Source organism: Thermobia domestica, chromosome 8, assembly GCF_964235325.1.
Source record: "Thermobia domestica chromosome 8, izTheDome1.hap1.1, whole genome shotgun sequence".
Taxonomy (NCBI): Eukaryota; Metazoa; Arthropoda; class Insecta; order Zygentoma; family Lepismatidae; genus Thermobia; species Thermobia domestica.
The window spans coordinates 119,008,022-119,022,500 of record NC_137461.1 but is presented as its reverse complement, the minus strand read 5'-3'; the positions used below and the strand labels follow the sequence as shown (position 1 = coordinate 119,022,500).

Sequence of the window (14,479 nt, the reverse complement as noted above, 5' to 3'; positions counted from 1 at the left end):
GGGTGATACCACATTTGCATGTGATATTTGAGGAAAGGAGTTTTTAGTTGACCGGAAATATCTATATTTGGAAGGTAAGTTGAATTTTGTTTTTTATATTTATTCTATAAAGTAATAACGAAAGAACTTAACTTTTATAGATAATTGAAGTGCGAATATAATATCATTTTTAATGTAAATTGTAATATGAGTTTATTTTTATTTATTGACTTTTAAGAAAAATAAAATGAGAAATATTGAAAAGCTGATGGTGGAATTAATTTTTAAATTTATATAATAGCATAGAACTTAATTCTAAACCACCCAAGTAATTTTTATTAAAGTTTATATATATATATATATATATATATATATATATATATATATATATATAGAGAGAGAGAGAGAGAGAGAATGATATTGTGTGTTTGCGGAGGATGTGTTGAATTTATACTAATTATTTTTTCTTATTTTTGTTTTAGATTTTTTCCTGGATCGATTGTGAAGCGATTTTTGAAGGAATTTTTACATTTGAGGTAAGAAATAAATTATTTTATTTATTTTTAAACTTAAGAGAGGAAAACTGTGGAGCTTATTATGTTTAATTGACTTTTTGGAAAAGATTAGTTTTAGTTGCGAACATTTTGAGTATAGTATGTGTAGCCTAGTTTTATTGAGAGGAAAGCAGGAAACGATGGAAAGATAAAAGCTTATAAATAACATAGAAAATGCAATATTTCAGTTTATCGTGCCACGATTATGTCCTTTAGGCTAAAACTGATGCGTGATTAAGGCAAGTGAATGATGCTGGAAGAATTGGTGGAATGAGAAAGTAGGAGCAAAAGGAAGTACCCCGAGTAAACTCACGAACACGATGTTGTCCACTAAAAAGTTACATGTCTAGGGATTAAATGAAAGACCTTACGCATGAGAGATACCGTTGAAACATATATAGAGGAAACGATGAAAAGATAGAAAATGAAATTTTTAAGTTTAACGTCCCACGGTTATACCAGTTATGCTAAGACTGACGCGTGATTAAGGCAAATAAATAATAACTCAATAATTGTTGGAATGAGATAGTGAGAGAAAAAACGTGAAAACCCAATAAGAGAATGATGTTTAACACAAAGTTAATTTGCGGGGGAATTGAAGGAGGGATTGCACGCACCAGAGGTGTACATTATAACATTGAGGTACCGTTGGAACATATGGAGAAAAAAGCACAAGATGGTGCAAAAATAAAAGTTTATTAATGATATAGAAAATAAAATTTTTAAGTTTGACGTTTTACCCTTATGCAGGTTAGGGTAAAGGGTAATAATGCAAGATGGATGAAATGGTGAAATGAGAGTGTGGGATGAAAGGGAAAAATTGCGAGAAAATGCATGATGAGAGTACTTACATGGTTTTTTACAGTGACGTAGTAGCTATGACGCATACCGTTGCTGTGTATTTCTGTTAGGCTAAAGGAGACGGTGATGATGAGTGAAATGGTTGAATGAAGAAAAATGGGAGGAAGCGGGAGAACCCCGACAAAACCTACGCATACGGTGTTTGCGCAGCATAAATTTCACTTGTTGCGGATTGGGATTGTATGAGAGATTTGAAGCACCGGAGGCGCGCGGTAGCGCAAACTGGCTTTAATAAATATTGGAATTTATTATTAGAAAGAGGATATGAAATATAAACTTTTAGTTAATTCATGAATTGAAAAAACAAAAGCAATGTTATGTAAGATAATGTGCAATTGAAATTAGTTGAGTAAATGTGTTGAATTGAACTGAATTGTTTTACGTTTAATGCACCGCTAGCTTAATTGGAAAAGTGTAGTTTGCCATATATTTTTGCGTGTAAATAGAAGGTTACGTAAAAATGCCATGGATTTAAACAGACTGTTATTATGTGCCAGTTTGGCAATGACAGTTTTTTAATATTGGAAACACTCACCAACATTTATGACATGAAAATTGGTAATGTAGGTGCAAGTGTGTCATAATTATTTTGGAAAAGAGATAATTGAATTATATTTGTTAAGTAAAGAATTGGGCAAAACCATGCATGTGTAATATTAGTATAGATTTAACTAATAACGTACAGAGAAATGTTTTAATGCCTAAATTTAATTGAAATTAATACCCATATGGACTTTTTATTGGGAATATCACTATTTCACGACGTGTGCTTGCGACTTAAATATTATTATTATTTTTTGGACTATATATGGCGTTATACCTCTTGTATAAGATTATGTAACTGCCCTTATGTCCGAAAGAATAAAAATTAAAAATACAGGAAACATAAAAGCATTGAGGGGCTAAAATATTTACTCAGACTGAAAGTAAATTCATGTATTATATTATATTAATATAAGTATAGAAAAAAAATCAAATGACCGTATTTAAAATGTAGTTATAAAGAAGATTTCAGTTGAGTTAAGTTGATTATGACTTTAGCGTTCCCTTGTGCAGCCATGGAATATGAGACGTGGACCTACAACTGTACGTGCAATGGGAACCACATGAGTTTGCCACGGGAAGCAAATGCTGGTTACCTATGGCAAATGCGCGTACGTTAACCGCTTAGACATGTAGGAGCTTATGAACGACAATAGTTTTTTAGGAAAAATGGATTTTGTTTTCTTATAATAATTTATTGAAAATAATGAATTGTTTTTATGACACTTAGCACTTTATATTGCACGGTAATGCGAGTCAGGGTAAAAGGAGATCATAATTAAGGATGTGGAAGGAAATGGAAGCATTTCGAAAAAATTATGATGATAATATTGTTTAGTATAAGATTAGTTAACCAAATCTCTTGTTAAGGAATGTCCTAGAGGGTATGTTGAGAAGAAAGAAAGGGAGGGGGCAAAGAAGACTAGAATTAATGGCTAATATTAAAACAAAAAGATTATACGTAAAAACGAAAAGGTTAGCGGAGGACCGTGGAGCATACAAGCTTGTTAGCTGTGGCAAGTGACATGGTATTAAAGGCAAAATATCTATAATTATGATTTAAGCAAAAAACAGAACTATGAACCAAATGTACTAGAGGAAATTAGTTTAGGATTTGTATGGAAAAAGTAAAATAAAAAACGTAATGATAACTGAATATTATCTTGGTAGTATTGTAAATAGAAATGTTTCCTAGAAAAAAAACTTTTGCTTAATTTGTGTGGAATTTTATATAAATGATACGAATATGTTGATACAATCGTAATAAGGACGTATGTTATTTGATATTTTGAATATGTAGGCAAAGACAAACATTGAAATTTTTTGTTGGGAGGGTTACAAAGTAATTTTGTTAGAATATGTTTCAAACTGGTAATTTTTAAGGTATTGTAGACAGTTATATGTAGGTTACTTTTAAAAGTAAGGTAAAAAAATTGTAGAAAAAAAAATAGATTGTTTATGTTTGAAGGAATGAAATATTACTTTTGTTGGAAATATAGGTAAATTGCCTTATAATTATAATTTAGGGAACTTAGATCCCCAGAGTTTTTTACTGATGGAAAATAAATAATAGCAGCTTGTTTACAGTCATTATTTGTATTGAAGATCCAACTTTTAAGAACTGATATTTAAATAATGAAATAACTTTGACAGATCAAATTATAGGCGCTAAACGAATAAGTATAAGAGTGATAACTGAGTATTCAATGTACAGTAGCTATTTATTTTGAGAATAGAACAGTGAACTGATTGAATGAATTATTGAGAGATATAAAAAATAAGATGATACCTATTTTAATATATTTTTAATAGCACGTCTGCTTAAATATAACATCTGAAATTTTATAGTATTATTTGATATTTATAAGTGTTTATTTTTGTTTTTTGCAGAATGGAGGGACCATCCACATCATTCGAGATTATTGGCTCATTTAACGAAATAGACGCAATGTTATTGGCGGTTGCAAATGAAGATAACAAATCCGAAAAAAGAAAGGGCGAAGAACAAGAACAAGAAAAAAGAAAAAAAATGAAGAAAGAAGAAGATGATCTCTGGGAACTGTTTCCCTTGGATGAGGAAACAGCTAAATTGTTAATATTGGCTGTTAAACGGGTGGAAGCAGTCGAAAAGTTAAAATTAAAGAGAAGAAAAATGTAAAAAAAAAGAAAAAAATGTAAATATACGAAATAAAAAGAAAAAAAAAGAAAATTAGATTAGACAATATAAGTTGTGTGTTTTATTAATTCCAATATGATTACTTTAGGTAATTTGAACTGAGAAAAATCAGGTTTTAAGGTTACTTGGTTGTTTGGGTGGTTGGAAGGCTTTATAGCGACCACATTTTTATGGTTTTCTCTTTCAGTTTTCTGGTGGATTGTAGGAAGACTTCAGCTAACAAATGGAGTGGAGTAAGGTATTGTATAATTTTTTATGGAAGACCCAGCAAAGAATATTAGTTTCACAGGGATTTAAGATTGTTTTGCTGAAAATATAATTTCCAATTGCTGACTAAAGATGCTTTTTTGAACTTGATTAAAAGACAAATTTTAGATCGTGCAAGCTGGAATCCAGCTCAGCTATCTAAATATTTATTATTATTATTATTATTATTATTATTATTATTATTATTATTATTATTATTATTATTATTATTATTATACATTTGACAGACCTGGAAAATAATTTTGACTCTGTTTTTTTTTTTTAAAAAAAAAATTATGCTTATCTTATTCTTCGTATCCATTGCTTTCCTTCTACTTTTTCCTTTTATACTCATATAAAGAAAAAAAAGACAATTTTTCGTAAACTATATGCATTGAAATTGTTGTCACACATAATCTCTTACTCTGAGTGAAGTATTTGAGAACAGAATTCTAGGAAGCTAAGAGGAATAAGAATGGTGATTGGCAAAAGCTTCATATTGAGGAACTACATAGTTTATAGAATTACCCATTATTGTTAGGGTTATCAAGTCTAGGAGGCTTAGGTGAGCATGTCATATAGGTTTAATAGAATGCTTTCAAAGTCTTGACTGGTAGACTTATAGGAAAACGATCGTTAGGAAGACCTATGCACAAATGGGAGGAAATATTAAGATGAATTTCGCAAAAATTGGAATACAAAGTACAAATTGTATACAATTGGGTACGGATAGAAGTCAGTGAAGAGCTTGTGTGAACCTCTGGGTTCCATAGGTCATAGACTTAGTTAGTTATTTTTATATGCAATGAAAATAATAATAATATTAAGAACAAGAAAGATAAATAAAATTCACCTCTTTTCTGCTACCCGTTTTTTAAAATAATTTTGCTTGTTTCCCTTAAAAAACACTATTGAAGCTTTATAACTTATGTATTGGTAACGTATTTTGATCTTGATTGAAGGAACACTGAAAATCAAGACCAAGTTTGTTTCTAAGTGGAAAATTTACTTAAAATTTTGATATATAACTCATAATTTCCATGGGATTATTTCCATATTTCATTGATTGCTGCATTTTAATAGATTAATTTGAAAAATATTTCATAAAAAATCATTATGTGTACAAGACTTCACTGAATATGTATGATATTTAAAAAAGGAAATCCTATGTACATTTTTCACTAGTGAAACTTATAACATAAACGAAAATCAATGGGAATATTAAAATGAATATTGCATAAAGTACAGCATGAATCCAATTGGTTAAGAATAAAGCTGAATTAAAAGTTTTTGTAAGCGTTATTATGAACGAAAAAGAGGTAATAGTTAAGAACAGCTACTTGTCATCTTTCGTGCATGAGGATACATCTTACTGTTGCACTACGTGAACACTTTAAGTACAAGGGCAAGAACTCAGTCTATTACCTACTTTTTAACATCCTAGATAATGAATGAATAATTCCTAAAAGTATAGCGTTTCTCGTCCTTCCCTAAATGGAAAGTATGGCTCCTTAACTATAAGCGAAAATCAATGGGAATATTAAAATGACTTGTGTTTGCTTTTATTTATTGGACAAATGTCAGATAGAACCGTTGTTACGGCAAATTTAAGATTGAAATACGGAAACCAGAAATGTTGTGTATTTTGTGGATATTTAAAACACCAAGAAGCCCAATAGTGAACGGATAGGTTACCTACCATAAGACAGCGAGAGAGAGAGAGAAATAATATGGGAAGCATGCATATACGCTGAATGCATGCTATGAAGCGAGGGCGGGAGGGGGTGTTTCTAGTTTGAAGGAAACAGCAATAGAGACGGGAAGGGTGTTTTACGGAAAGAGTGTATGCGATAAAGAGAGAGAGAGAGAAAGAGAATGTTTGCAAGGTTGGATAATTGAGTTTGGTGCGTAAGAGGAGAGGAGAGGGTGGGAGGATTTTGGTGCTTGTACTTTGACGAAAAGACCAATAGTGTGCGTGAGAGAGAGAGAGAGAGAGAGAGCAAGCTTGGATAAATGCGTTGGGTGCGTAAGAGGAGAGGAGACGTGCGGGGGAAATTTTGTTTGTTGTTTGACTTGAAGAGTAAGAGCAATATAGACACGAGCAAAAAGATAGGGAGAGAGAGAGGTAGAGCGAAGCATGCATACGTGTGCTGCTGAGCGGAAGACAGGGGGAAGGCGCGGGGTTAACCTGCTTGAGGCCCTTTTTTTTTTTTTTTATTCTTAGCTGAATGCAATGGAATTTACGGTGTTTAAAAGGAACGGTGAAATCTTGTTTTGAACACAGAAACTGCAAAAGTTTGTGTAAGCCAAGAGAAAACAAATACATGAACGAAAACGAATAATTTATCTGTTGATATCAGTGGCGTATATGCATGCGTTTATTGAAATTTTAACTGAATATGTAAACGGGTTTGAGTGACTATTTTTTTTCTTTTTAAATATGTAAAGTTAGATCATAATGTTATGATGTGTACTAAAAAGCACATGTAAAGTATAGAAATGTTAAAATGATGATACTTACCTAGGATAAACTGTTTTGTTTGATGTTTGAAGCATATACGAAGCACTAATATATGGAGGGAAAAAGAGACGGGAAACGACAAAATGATTTCGTCGGTAAACGTATAAGGCATTCCCGGTTGTTTAAATAAGACGAGACCCATATGATGTGATGCTAACCGCACAAAAGCATGAATGGTACTGACATGTGTTTGTATATAGGTGGCGTTGATGCATAAAGACTAAGATTTTTTTCCGTATAATAACTTTAAATGGGCATAGCTCCTAAACGATTGATTGTACGATAAAATGGACTACAGAAATCGATTTGTCAGGTCGAAATTTATATAGAAAGACACCTTACATGATAAAATTAAACAATTTTTTGTGGGGGGTCAACAGTGGTGGGTGGACATGTAGGGTTCTAACATTACATTTTTTGCTTTTGACGGCCAACTATTGGTTGTAGAAACAAAAGAAAGGTATTTTCTTGAATGTTAGGACCTAACGAACACGACTATACAGATTAAAACAATGTAACTTGAAAATAATTTTAAATGGTCATAAATCCTAAACGGTTCATCGTAGGTGAAAATGGACAACAGAAATCGATTTATCAGGTCAAAATCTATATAGAAAGACACCCTACATGATACATTTGAACAATTTTTATTTTTTGAAATTTATATACAGTGTGTTCCAAAAGTATAGTTTTTTATTTTTTCGCTTTTTTGGCCAAATTATTGGTCGTAGAAAGAAAAGAAAGATATTTTCTTAATCGTTAGGACCTAAGGAACATGACTATATAGCTTAGAACATTGTAACTTGAAAATAATTTTAAATATGCGTGGCTCCTAAACGGTTCATCGTAGGTGAAAATGGACACCAGAAATCGATTTATCAGGTCAAAATCTATATAGAAAGACACCCTACATGATACATTTGAACAATTTTTATTTTTTTGAAATTTATATACAGTGTGTTCCAAAAGTATAGTTTTTTATTTTTTCGCTTTTTTGGCCAAATTATTGGTCGTAGAAAGAAAAGAAAGATATTTTCTTAATTGTTAGGACCTAAGGAACACGACTATACAGATTAGAACATTGTAACTTGAAAATAATTTTAAATGGTCATAAATCCTAAACGGTTCATCGTAGGTGAAAATGGACAACAGAAATCGATTTATCAGGTCAAAATCTATATAGAAAGACACCCTACATGATACATTTGAACAATTTTTATTTTTTTGAAATTTATATACAGTGTGTTCCAAAAGTATAGTTTTTTATTTTTTCGCTTTTTTGGCCAAACTATTGGTCGTAGAAAGAAAAGAAAGATATTTTCTTAATCGTTAGGACCTAAGGAACATGACTATATAGCTTAGAACATTGTAACTTGAAAATAATTTTAAATGGTCATAAATCCTAAACGGTTCATCGTAGGTGAAATTGGACAACAGAAATCGATTTATCAGGTCAAAATCTATATAGAAAGACACCATACATGATACATTTGAACAATTTTTATTTTTTTGAAATTTATATACAGTGTGTTCCAAAAGTATAGTTTTTTATTTTTTCGCTTTTTTGGCCAAACTATTGGTCGTAGAAAGAAAAGAAAGGTATTTTCTTAATCGTTAGGACCTAAGGAACATGACTATACAGATTAGAACACTGTAACTTGAAAATAAAAATTTAATGAATTTGCATAAACAATATGGCGTCGAATTTTTTGAAACTTTGGAAATATGTTTATTAAAGGGTATATTTTTATATGAATAGGTAAAATGAATAATATTACTAAAATAAATACCTTTTTGCGCGTTTTTTACCGCGACCGGTACGCGCCGCGCGTTTTTTTACCGCGAGCGATACGCGCCGCGCAGTATTTGCGCCGGGAAAAAGGTTTTTGCGACGCGGGACGCGTAAAATATTGCCGCCCGGAAACTGCGCGGGGTATTGCCGGACAAACAACACTCGGTAACTTGCTATGGCACATGTACACACACGCACAGTCTTATACACACTAATGTAAATGTTATGGTACAGGTGGCGTTCTTTCAAGAAACAAATATGGCGGATGGATTTTAATGTGCATTAATTTAGTATACATTATTTTTAAAAACACTAATAATTAAAAATTTAAACAAGTTAACACGAACTTAACCGAACTTTTCCGAACATTGCCGAACAAACAAAAATGTATGTAGAATTTTGTACATATTGGTTAATGTACCACACGAATACTTCCGAACTTAACCGAAGTTTCCCGAACATTGCCGAACATAATCCTAAGAGTTTATTTACAATTTGTGTACATGTATTACACAAACGGTTGCAAACATAAACATAAAAATGTATTATCAATTACCGTACACGTTTAGTATACGTATACTTTGCATTAAATATAATTTAATTACCGTCCAAAATAATAATTATAATATTAACACAAAATATAACACTACTACTTGTATAAGCTACAACACAGTTTGTAGTCTCGTACCCAAAAGCATTACGTTTTGTAGTCTCGTACCCAAAAGCATTACGTTTTGTAATCTCGTACACAGGTACTTTAACATATTTTAAATTTAGTAACAGTGATATTACACAATATGATGTAATTTGTAAATTTTAGTTGCTTTTTTTTAATAGAACACTCATAGAGTGTGATCGTATTTAAATTAACGTGCAAACTCCTAATTTTTATTGGATCGTTTGCTGTGCAAACTCTTTATTTATTTATCTTCTTGTATTTTTTTATTGTATTGTTTCGTTTGGAATTTTAATTGCTTATCTTTTTTAATAGAACACTCATAGAGTGTGATCGTATTTAAATTGCTAAGCAATCTCATTATTTATTTAACCTCTCATATATTTTATTGTATCGTTTGCTTTAAAATTTTAGTTGCTTATCTTTTTAATAGAACACTCATAGAGTGTGATCGTATTTAAATTGGTAAGCAAACTGCTTATTTATTTAACCTCTCGTAATAAATTACTCGAACACTTCGTGTGAGCATACTAAAGATGTTCCGAAAAATACTAAAATGTGTGAGCATACCAAAGATGTTACCTCAAAATGTGAGCATACCAAAGATGTTACCTCAAAATGTGAGCATACCAAAGATGTTGTACGGATATTTGAAGCACAAAGGATATCACTGTGTTATAACCCATTTACATATAGATTCTAATTCATTAGAGTATTCATACTTTTAGTTACTTCTAAGATGCTTGTTCACCTTGTAGAAGACATTATGCCGACAACATAATTTCCAACTTAGGATCATTTATATGAAGCATAGGTATTGTTCCTTTATCTTATATAGAATACAGATACTTCGTATTATATGAATATTTGTTTGGAGAAATAAAACATATTATTATAAATTGTAACGCTTTATTGTATTTATATACTCTACAATATTCTATTTTCCAATATTGATATACATATTTAAATAAGATATATTTAAATAAGATATTTACATTATATATATATACGTACAAGTACCAACAAATAGGAAAACTTATGGACATATTTGATGATATTATGACATTATAGTACCTTTAGACAGTCTACTATTTACATATATACAGAATACCATTCATTTTATGCACTTAATACTTTGATAACCATATGGTAATGTTCTATAGTCAGTAATACTGTTATGATTTAATCGTCGTCTTTTATTTTGAACTTTCTGATGTGTTTTAGTTTCAGACTTGGATACAATGACAAACCCAGGCTTACGAACAATTCTTCCTGGATTGTGTAACTGTTTTTTTTTGTCAGCTTTATCTTGAACTAGTTGATAAAAATGATCAAAGTTAATTTCTTGTCGTGTACGATGATTTAAAGTAATTCCTCTAATTTTAAATACATAATCTACTTTCCCTGTTTGAACTTCTTTCATCCTATAGGCATAATTTTTTGGCCCTAAGCCTATAAAGGCATCAATTTCCCACCCATCAGGAACTTCATTAGTTAACTCACCTAAATAGGAACCCAAAGAAAGTGCAGGCTTTTCATTACGTTGCTGCACAAACATAATACTATCAGTGTCGCAGTACAATACACGCTCAGGATCTATAACTGTTAGTAACTCATAAAGTTTTAGACGTGCCCAAGAGGTAATGAAGGCTGCAAGGACAACATTGGAAAATTTCCATGGCTTGTTTTTGTTTTCAATGTTTTTATATGATACAATGAGATGCCGCTCTCCAATAGGCAATACAGTTTGTACCTCATATTGTGGTGCCCATAGATAACTTAAAAATTTTTCTGGAGTATCTACAATTACAGATTGAGATAAATCTGTTCTTTGTCCCCATTTCCCATACAAGGAATAGAGAAATATTTTGGAAATATATCTTAGACCAGGATTTGATTCAATGTTATTTTCCGTTAACTGAATACATTCATGTTCATAATAGTCTGCAATATATTTTTCTTGATCTTGTTTAGTTTTGCACCAGCTAGGAAATCCTGAAGACTCCTGCTTCATTTTTAAGAAGGAATTGACATAATCTTTAAACAGATTATTTTCTGATCCAGATAATTTGAATTCCCAAATTTCAATAATTTGTAGAATTTTGTATCCGAGATCTAAAGCCACATGAAGTTCAGGAGTACAGTATGTACCAGTAAGGACACGCTCGGCATCATTATGGATGCAAATGTTGTCACTTTGTTCCATACACGTACGACATAACCCAAACAAAAGGCGATCATTACATGTATATGGTAAAATTGGAAAATATAAGTCTTTGGGAGGCAAGATACTACATTTCACTAATCCATGAATACTTTGCACTTGTGGAAAGTCAGGCCCCTTGTATATTATAGGTTTTCCTATAGGCAATGGCTTACGTGCCATTACCCAGGGGTAAAGACTTGTAACATCATAATATGACACAGACTGATCGGTGATACATTCGTACAAGGCATTAAAACATCCCACCATAAAACTATCTTTAGGTATCAGATGATTAATACTTTTTTTTTCAGTATTTTTATTACTATGTAATATTCGATTTTAACTTTTTAAGTTGCAGTATTTGTAATACATGATTACTAAAAATCTTTTTTTTTGTTTTCACTAATGTTATACTTTTAGGGAAATATTAAAATAAACTGTTAACGAAAATATCAATATCATAAACGAATAACGTTTATAATAATTTCTCGTAAACTTTTTGTAAACGTTGTGTCTTTTTTTTTTCATTAATAGTTATTCTCTTGCGTAATAAAAAAGTTATTGTAAAAAACTTGTGCTAATAATATTTACGTATACTAAAAAACAAACTCGATGTTAAAAATTTCTTCTTATCATATTAAAGTATTAATATAAACAATAGTTCTTTTCTACTTACCTTTGAAAAGTTTTTTTTTCTTTACAAATGTTATTTCATTTTTTTAATAATTTACCTAATGATATTAAAATAATTATGTAATTCAATTTTATGCACAAATATAAAATAAAATCATGTATGTAAAATAAATTCCAATGCGTGCAAAATTACAACTAAATCCGTTTGCACATAACATTACAGACTATTTGTGCGTACAAAAATTACAAACTAGGTATTTAAAACAAATAAAAAATAACAAAAATACTTTTATAGAAATAATATTTTTATTTTTCACATAATTTAAACTGATTACATATAAATAAATATGTAATGTTATATTCTATTTTAATTTTAAATTCATGTACATGAAAACAATTTCATCATACTAAAATTATAATAAGTATTGTTTTCAAATTTACTATATTTACAATGTATAACTTTTACTTCGTTTACTTATTTCACTAACACATCAAACAAATTAAAAAAAATTATAAAAATTGTAAGCAAAATCTTTTTTTAACAAAAGCTCTGTAATTAAATCAACATAATTTTTGTTTAATAAAATATTATATAACATATAAACAAAGGTCCAATCATCTATTTCAATATCATGATATGTTGAAAAAATTTCATACAGTTCATCAAAAGTACGACCTCGTACCATAACACACCATGCATTAAAGCACATCATTTCATATTCACAAGTAATACAATCATGGTGTTCTATAATATGAGAGTTTTCGAAACATCCTTCACATACTAGTTTATATTCTGGTTTCCATCTTGAAATACAATCCAACACGCACTGTTCATTCACAAAAAAAGAAGTGCAATTATACAGACACGGTCTGATTCCTGTAGGCATTTTTGTCACTTTTTAAAAACACTTCCACTAACTCAGAAATATAACTATCACAAAATGTGAGTGATTCATATGATAAATTAAATCTATTTAAAAGCGTTTTGTTTTGTTTGTAATTATCGTGTAAACAATGTTTCTTCAAATACAGTTTAAACACTATGTCACGAGTTGTCTTCTTAATTACAAATTCCCACACAGAGCGTTTTAATCGATTATTATATGCTAATAAACATAAATGAAGGCGCTCATCTGGTATTCTTAATGAACAAGCAGAACAAAGTAGTGGTTCATTCAGTTTATAATTTTTAAAAAGTTCTTTTATGCACAACTTACTTACTTTAAAGCGATTGCACTTACAGTTTATAATATCTAATTCACGAATTTCAATATCTGTATTAGGATACACTTTTTCAAATTGTATTTCATCATCATTTCGATAAAATCTTCTAAACGAATTACAATGTTCTTCATTAGAATGTAATAATTTCACCTCACAAATAACTTTCTTCCTATTAACAAGTTTAAGTTCTTTCTCTCGTGGTGAAATATATTCGGAATGGGATACTTTTCTACTACACATCTTCACAAATACTATACTATTTAAGTATTGTTCCTGTGTATACATAAATAAATTTGCGCATGCGTATAAACTTTTAACGAATGCGCATGCGTGTTACAAACTTATATTTACTTTCCATTGGATACCACAGCTTCCAACTCCAACATGTGTTTTCCTTTTCACAAATAAATTTGCGCATGCGTATAAACTTTTAACAAATGCTCATGCGTGTTATAAGTTGGTATTTTACTTTCCATTGGTAAACATAGTTTCCATTGGTTAACAGAGCTTCCAACTGCAACATAAGAATTTTACTTTTCATTATGCAGGTATGTATGTATGTTTACATGTATTTTTCATCAAACAAAATAAAATTGTGTTGTATATCCAAAACAATAAATATTAATATATGTTTTGCACATTTTATTATTTCAAATCAATTTTATTAGTTCACACAACATGGTCGTGTAATTTATTACGCAATGTTAAATAAATACTTTTCGTAAAACAATTTTGATAATAATACGTAAGTTTAAAAATAAAAAATTAGTTAGTAAAACAAATTCTCCAAACATTTTCCACATAATACAAAAAAAAGTTTATCCAAAACAACCGATAAAATACAAATGTAAAGTTTTCTTTGCGATTTCTAACACGACAATACAAAGTGTTCAAGTAATTTAGTATTTTCAAAATTCATTTGTTTTCAACATAAATTTATTTAAGTATTAAACTTTTATTATTATTTCTATTTATCTTTAAATATTTTCTTAAAATGTAAAATAATATTATGAAAAATTAAAAAAATGCAAACGTGTGAAACAATACTAATTGTAAAATAATATAAGT

General features: G+C 30.0%; 1 long non-coding RNA gene across 1 annotated transcript; it reads left to right on the top strand.

Moving 5' to 3' along the window:
* The first annotated feature begins 392 nt into the window (after window positions 1-392).
* Window positions 393-4,329, top strand: LOC145693165 (uncharacterized). The gene is made up of 2 exons (XR_014132722.1): window positions 393-515; window positions 3,828-4,329. It is a non-coding gene; the product is annotated as an uncharacterized LOC145693165 (long non-coding RNA).
* Window positions 4,330-14,479: the final 10,150 nt, after the last annotated feature.